This window comes from Rhipicephalus sanguineus, chromosome 3 (assembly GCF_013339695.2).
Source record: "Rhipicephalus sanguineus isolate Rsan-2018 chromosome 3, BIME_Rsan_1.4, whole genome shotgun sequence".
Lineage (NCBI taxonomy): Eukaryota > Metazoa > Arthropoda > Arachnida > Ixodida > Ixodidae > Rhipicephalus > Rhipicephalus sanguineus.
This window is the reverse complement of record NC_051178.1, coordinates 43,102,068-43,110,419: the sequence shown is the minus strand read 5'-3', so window position 1 is coordinate 43,110,419 and position 8,352 is coordinate 43,102,068.

Below are 8,352 nucleotides of genomic sequence, written 5' to 3'. Positions count from 1 at the left end.
TCACGTTAGCGAAGATTGTGACAAAAGTATTAAATTGGTTGTTGCCACATAAATTTTCTCGGGCAGAAAAACTGCATTTTTCATATGCAAGCTTGCCGACTGTGCAATCGGATAGAGCCGCTCCAGCCTTTTCGTTGTGATATATTTGTTGTAGTTCATTCTACAGAAGTCGGTAGTATGCACTAGCGTTCATTGCAAAACGTACTGACCACTTCGAGGTATACGTATAATCTGATCGGGCGCTCAGGTCGCTATAGAACTTATTACTCTCATGAAGGCTACCGTTGTGTCTTCTTTCGTGTCCTCGTGTTTTAATAATAATAATAATAATAGCTGGGGTTTAACGTCCCAAAATCACGCTATGATTTTGAGAGACGTCTAGTGGAGGGCTCCAGAAATTTCGACCACCTGGAGTTCTTTAACGTGCACCTGAATCTAAGTACACGGGCCTAAAAAATTCTCGCCTCCACCGAAAATGCAGCCGGCGCGGCCGGGATTCGGTCCCGCGACCTTCAGGTCAGCCGTTGAGCGCTGTAACCATAGACCACCGTGGCGAGGCGCTTTTTTTTGCGTTATACATGAATACAAGAAGTAGCTGTAAATGTAAGAAAAGACAAGTGTGGAGAGGCCAACGTAGCCAGATATGCTTTCACGTAATATTCTGTTCATCAAAGTCGATTAAAGGCTTCGCATATCCTGTGTCTAATTAATGCCCCTCACGTCACCGCGTGGTTCAAAAGCTGCAAGAAACTAGGGCGAAGAATTTATGGGACTAGACTTTTCTGTCAGCGGGGTATGACGAAAAAAAGAAAAACACGACATATTAAATAGTTTATTGCCATAAAACGGCTGTCAGCCATACGAAGTCGTCTTCACCGGCTTTGCTTGTCACGCTGCACGTTCAAGTCAAAAGAAAATAAGAGAAAATGCGCTCCGCTGCCACGAGTATGCTCCAGAGGCCTCAACGTTAGAGGGGCGCAAACAAGCTGCGAATGGCGACAGCTTTCCCGGAGACTGACGATGCTCGAACCAGCCGTGCCTATTTTATTGAGAAGCAATTTTCTCTTGCTTTTTTTGCCCTCGCCGACGCGGTGCTCGGAACTCTCGCACTCTGCCCCTCGGGAGAGGCGCGCGGTAAACGAAAGCCTGCCGTTGCAGTTGGTCTTCCTGAGCAAAGGCGCGCCCTCCGCTTAAGCAGCCTCAACGCGTGCACTTCTGAGAAACGCGGTTAGCAGTCGCGCAGATATCGCTTGTGCCATGCCTATGAGCACCCTGGCGTGTGATCATTCGAACAGCAGCAATCGCAAGAGGACGGTAAGCGGTTTTGAGCTGGCAACTTTAGCGTCAGGGCTTCCTCATACATACAGGGGCCATATATCAGTTGACTTTCTCTATTTACAAGCGCAATTGAAAATATAATATATATATATATATATATATATTTCCTGACATGATAAAACGCTTCTATTTGGCCGCATATTCTCACTCACTGGCTCGAACATTTCCAATGACACCTACATTCACCTATGAATAGAGTTGACATGAATTTAACATCTATCTTTTATTCAACGGTTTAGCTGTTAATGTAACACAAATCGTAAAAGAAGAAGAATGTAAACTCTACTGTGTTTTCCCAAACTCTATTGAGTTAGAGGAGCTCAATTTTTTTATATTTATGATATTTAGTAACACCTATTCCAATTGGGTGTTCAGACCAGTAACTAATTTCATGGTGATGTCGCTTACCTCGAAGTGTAATACGCGCCGTGCTATTTTCCCGCCGGACTACTTCAATGGCTTCACTGATATTTCAAATAAGTACATGTGGCATATAATCACAATATGCTTGCCATTTCGTGTCGATGTACTGGGAAGCGTACATTATGTGATCATTATTTCTGTACTTAATGGCACATATGTTTCGTAGGCTGATGCGTCCCATTATTTCAGAGGAGTTACGCAAGAGTGAATAAGGCATGGCGCTTGAGCAATTTTGCTGAACGCTGGCCGGGTAACTTCCATTAAAATATCGCGTAAATATTTTAACAACCAATAAATAAAAGAGCTTGTCATGCGGGTGGGGAATCCAAACTCAGAGGTTTTCCTCGTAGCCAAAATAATAACGTTCTTAGTCGGTTACTAATCGCAAAAAACAGCTGAAAAATCGACGGACGAACACACAGGTACAAACCTGCGCTGACTTCCAGCTAGTTTATATATGCAGAAACACAGAATTGATAGCATTGACATATCACAAGAAACGGATGATCGCATCATGCGCATGACATCCTTTTCTTTATGAAGAAGAGCTATTGAAGGAGTGCTAACGCACTGATCACCAAGCTTATCAATCAAGCCAGCTTCTATAATTTCACGCGTGATCTGATCCAGGTGTCTAGCGACGCCATTCAACTTGACATACAACGGAATGCTGCCGCAGGGAGAACAATGTGAGCTAGGTTGCCTTGCTTATATTTTTCGACATTGTGCTCAGATAATCTGTAATTTAGGCCCACCCGGCCTGTGTACAGTTTTCCGCACGATAACGGTAGACGATATACAACGTTCACTGTGCACTGGACGCACTTAATCTTGTGCTTACTAGTACGTGCTGTAACGTTTTTGCGCTTCGGGTCAATTACCACCAACTGGCCCAATCAGCCATTTTATGGGGTAAATTACCCTGCATGTCTTAGACAACTGATCAGGCGCAGAAAATGCAACACGAACATTAGCTCGCTCAGCTTTTGTATTTTCTTATTGGGGGAAAGAGTATGCAAATATAGAACCACTGCGGTTTTTCGCTTTTCTGTATACACCTTTCAAAGCGATTGCTCAGACCTGTGCTCATTTCTGAGCAAACCCTCAACTATTGAGGTTAACAAAAAGTTGGGAAACCCTGCGTCTGTTAAACGAAGAGCTTTTATGTTAAGGCTCTCGGTCAAGACATGAGAACATGACTTTTTAGCACATCAGTGAAACATCGCTTAGCTATGCTTCGCTTAGCGAGTTTTCAATGTGCGGAGTCATACAGAAGCAAAGGTTTGTTAGCGCGCGTTCATATAACCAACAAGTGTGTTCGTCAATAAATGTTAGTTTAAGGCCTAGAAATCTGATAGAATTGTCTGCTACCGTTTAATTCGTGGTTACCAGTGGATGCAGAACTTCCTGGAAGATTGTCATCTGCTACGTCGGCACTCTGCGATGCGCTGACGTGAAATAATACCAAATAATCGTCTACAAATCTAAAACCTTCAATTTCGTTAGTGCTCTTTACGCGCATGAAAATCTGTTGTCCAGTGAAGCTACAGCTATATAGCGAAGTATGGGTGCAAGGCAGGAGCCAATGCACACTGCTTGCTTCTGAATATAAAGGCAGTACTCACAACGTACGTAAGTCGCGTGCATGTTTAACTGACGCGGGGTTTCCCAATTTTTCGCTAACCTCAACACGTGAGGGTTTGCTGAAATGAGCACAGGTCTGAGCAATCGCCTAGCGGGGTGTCTGCAGAAAAGCGAAAAAGCCGCAGTGGTTCCATATTTGCATACTTTTCCCCCAATCTGAAAAACGAAATAGCTCAGCTATTATGTTCGTGTTGCATTTTCTGCACCCTCATAAGTCGTCTAAGATTTTCAGGATCGCTGACCCGAGCCGCAAAGAAGTTCCAGCATGTACATACTTAGTAAGCACATTATTAAGCGTGTCTAGTGCACAGTGAACGTTCATATCGTCTACCGTTATCGTGCGGCAAACTGTGCATAGGCCGGGTGGACAGGTGCATCGATTTCAGATTACCTGAGCACAAGTAGAATGTAGAAAAATATAAACAAGGCAACCTAGTTCATCATTGTATTCGCCGCGGGTGCGTTTCGTTGTATGTCAAGTCGAGTGTCGTCTCTAAAATCCGGGAAGAGATCACACATTGGCAGCAGCGCCGCATTATTATAGAAGCTGACTTGATTGATAAGCTTGGTGATGAGTGCATTAGCACTCCTTCAGTAGCTCTGCTTCATAAAGAAAATGATTTTGTGAGAATGATGTCATTATCTCTTTCTTGTGATTGCCAGTGCTATAAATTTGAGTGTTTCTGCGTAAATAAATCTGTTGGAAGTCAGTGCTCACTTGTCTCTGTGTGTGCGTTCGTCGTATTTTTGCGCTGTTATTTAACCATCATGAACAACCAACTAGCCCGATTTACCGCCATTGCGTACTCGATTACTTCTGCAACCGCGATGACCAGGGCAGCAGAATGAACAATCCGTTAGCTGGCGGTTAAAAAGAACTTTATTGGCAGCAGCGCCGCATTATATAGGATGCAGTGCTGAGACGGTTATGCTGAAGAGAAAAACGGTATCTGGGTTTAGCAGCAGGGGTAAAGAGAAAGGCGGGCGCTGAACAATATGCGCTAGCGCAGCTCGCTTGGCTGGTCCACCACATAAAATATAATTACAGTATTGCGTTTTTGACAACGTCAAGTTATTTAATATCATGATGACGTCACGAGTTTTTGCCCGATGTGGTGTTACGATGACGTCATATAGGGGATGTCATCACGTGATGACTTTTTGCATCACTCGTGTTGACGCCTACGGTCAATTTTCGCGTTTGATGAGGCGCCTAAGGCTTTCGCCTTAAACACAGTGTATTCGCTTATTGACTGCTCTCGTCTTTAGAATCTTACCATGGGTCAGAACGGTATAAGAAAGAAGTCATTTCTTTTCGTTAACACGTTGTTTTTGACCCGCCGCGGTGGTCTAGTGGTTATGGTGCTCTACTGCTGACACTGAGTTCGCTGAATCGCATCCCACCTGCCGCAGCAGCATTTCAATGAAGGTGAAACGCTAGAGGTCCATGTACTCAGATTGACGTGCACATTACACAAAAGGTCAAAGTTCCGGAGCCCCCCACTATACGGCGTCCCTCATATCATACCGTGGTTTTCGGACATAGAACCCCAACAATTATTAACATTGTAATTTCGCAATAACATCTTCCTATATAAGCAGGGCTACCTCTAGCCAACGAAAACAGTCGTAGAGGTGATCATCTTGTTTTAACGTCATTCAGGAGCTAGACAGCCGGTTCCGCAAAAGTACAATGATGATGCAATCGCGGTCATGGCGTAACACCGCCATATGTGCTGGCAACATGGAGACAGTGAATTAACCAAAGCTTGCCTCTGATCTTTTTGCTTACTACCTGTGCATACATAAACCGCACTCCGTGATTATAACACAGCTAGCAAGCTCAAGTTACGCTGTTGGACTGTGGTGTTTATCGAGTACGCGGAGCCGCATTGTAGCGTTGTATGGACAAACACAGAATACCAGGGGTGTAGCGAAGGGGGGGGGGGGGGGGGTTGGGGGGGTTCAAACCCCCCCCCCCGAAATTTTTCAGTTTTGTTTGCGTATATATACACGCACACATACAAACGCACGCACGAACATACATAAAGCATGGTTGAACCCCCCCCCAAAAAAAATTTCTGGCTACGCCCCTGCAGAATACAAAACTATAGAGCAATTTCAATTACGCGTCCTTGATGAAAAATGTTCCACCACATATTATCAAAAAAACTTGTTTACTAGCTCGAAAGCTAAAACACATTTATTCCTAACTAGCATGGACTCGGGAGCCGCTGGTCTGCAGTAATCCAACTTGCAGAAGCATTGCACGATTTTGCAGAGATAATTATTGGAACAGCTCAGATAGACGGTATTCGCTTATACTTATTAAAATCTGTGTGATCGCGTTTCCCGCTCTGACTTTATCGGTGAACTACTTGATCTGGAGTTAATTTAAATACACTGAAGTGGATGCAGTCATACCGTACTAATATGACTTAATTTAAAAGGAACCAAATTAGAATACTTAGCGTAACATCAGCCGTCCCTTAACGGTCGTGTTAGGACCGTTTTGATTTCTGTGTTATATCAAGGGCACTACCAATGACCTTAGCACTGCCGCTTGTTTACGTGCAGATGATTCACTGATGTATTCTGCAAATTTGTGTAATGAAGGTCACATATTCTGCACACTGCAATCAATCACTAATTGGTGGACGCAATGGAAAATGAAAATAAATCACCAGAAAACAGTATACGCAGCAATAACCCAGAAAACGAAGATATTTTAGCTTTTATTTACAAGTTAGGCAGTGAACCTTTAACACAAATGAGACAATTCAAGTATTTAGGCATTACGGTATAAGATGACTTATCTTGAAAAAGACATATTACTCATTTTATGTAATCACGTAGAGGTGAAATTTTCGTAAATAAGACATAGGCTCAAACTTTCTCACACTGGTACGTACGGGACTCTAACGTGGTGGCATAATATTGGATCTAAATAGGAATAAATACATAAATAAAATGTATAATGTACATAACGTTTATTATGCCAAAATATCGGTACACGGATCTAGTTACCCAAATGCTCACTCAACTAAACCTGCCTGGGCTCTCATTGCGGTGAGAAGTGACGAGACTAAAATTCATTTACTTTAATTTTAATTCTCATAGGTACATAAAAAACAGTGGTACGCATTTCACAGTCCGCTAGAGCCAGCCATGAAGACTAATATGCCCCTACGTGCAAAGGTTGTCACGTTTAAGCACTCCCTGTTCCCAAAAATGATTGAAGGTTGCAATGAGCTACCTCATAACATGGCCAAAGTTAATTGTCCAGAACAATTTGTACAAGCGGTAATGGCATATTATTCTTCACTGTAAACTTACTATCTATGCACGGGAAGATGGAGATCTCGCAGACGCACCGGCGCAGAGCAATGTGGATGGGGCCGTTGGAGGCAAGAGTGCCGCTTGCGTCATTGGGCGTGATAGAGCATCGAGTGCGATTCCGACGTTCCAGGGCGTTCAAACCGAGCAGCCTTCACCACTCGCTAAGATTTATTAGCAGAGCAACGGGCCGCGTTCGACCAAGCGCAGCAACCACGAGCTCATGGCGATGCCAATGCCGCTGAGGCCACTCTCCTTCCCTACAAAATATTATGAGCAACAGCTTTATTCGATTCTAGCTCGAGCTGTTCTACAATGATGATGATATATACAGATGAGGAAGTTACACAAATGATGATGATATGTCGAGATGACAAAGAAGAGTCACTAGTTTGCTGTGCTCACACTAATTCCCCCTCGTGCTGGAAGCGGCCGCCTGGCCGCGTGGTAGTATTAGGTAATGCGTCGGGTATACGGCTTTAAACGAAAAACATGCACTATTTCTGTGCCCCGGCAACGGTGATTGGAAGGAGTCGTAAGAGGTGAGGCAGGGTAATTAACTGGGGAGGTTCGCTCAACGAACCTGTAAGGTCCATGAAAGCGCCTCATGAATTTTTCGCATAAGCCAGGAACGCGCAGCGCCCTGCCACGGTGGTCTAGTGGTTATGGCGCTCGACTGCTGACCCGAAGGTCGCGGGATCGAATCCCGGCCGCGGCGCCTGCATTTTCGATGGAGGCGGAAATGTTTGAGGCCCGTGTACTTAGATTTAGCTGCACGTTAAGGAACCCCACGTGGTCGAAATTTCCGTAGCCCTCCACTACGGCGTCTCTCATAATCATATCGTGGTTTTGGGACGTTAAACCCCAGATATTATTATTATTAGGAACGCGCAGCGGATTCTATAGAACTTCGTCTCCAGGCAAAAACCTCGCAGTACGGTGAGCCGAGTCGTAGCGAGAGTTGCGAGCTTCCTGGGAGATGCCGGTGTTAATTCGGGCCAGATGACGGCAGTGTGAGAGGCGAGACAAAACGTGTTCGCATAAATGACCTGTGGAGGGTGCAGGAGCCGGAAGTAACGAGACGTCCACAGCGAAATTCGGCAAGCGGCCGTGGACTTGGAAAAAGGTAGAAAAGCTTGTGCTGCGTTGCGTAGCCGTGTAATGAGCGAACGTGACGAACGGTAGGATTCCGTCCCAGTTCGAGTGGTCCGGGTGGATGTACATTGCAATCATATCAGAGAGGGTGCGATGAAAACATTCTGTCCAGCCGTTGGTCTGCGGATGGTAAGCAGAAGTTGTCTTGTCAATGGTGTTGGCGGCGCGCAGAACTTCGGCAAGAATAGAAGAAAGGAAGACTTTGCCGTGGTCACTGAGTAGAACCCGTGGAGCTCCGTGGCGTGAAAATATGCCGCGCAGAAAAAAAATCAGCTACTTCAGGGGCAGCTCCAGATCGTAGCGAGGATGCGTCCGCGTAGCGGCTTAGATGGTCAACAGCCGTCACAATCCAACAATTCGAACTCACGGGAAGGAGGCCGTACAAGTCTATCCCGATGACTTCGAAAGGCAAAGCGCGACAAGGAAGAGGTTGCAGTAGACCAGAAGGAGCAGCCG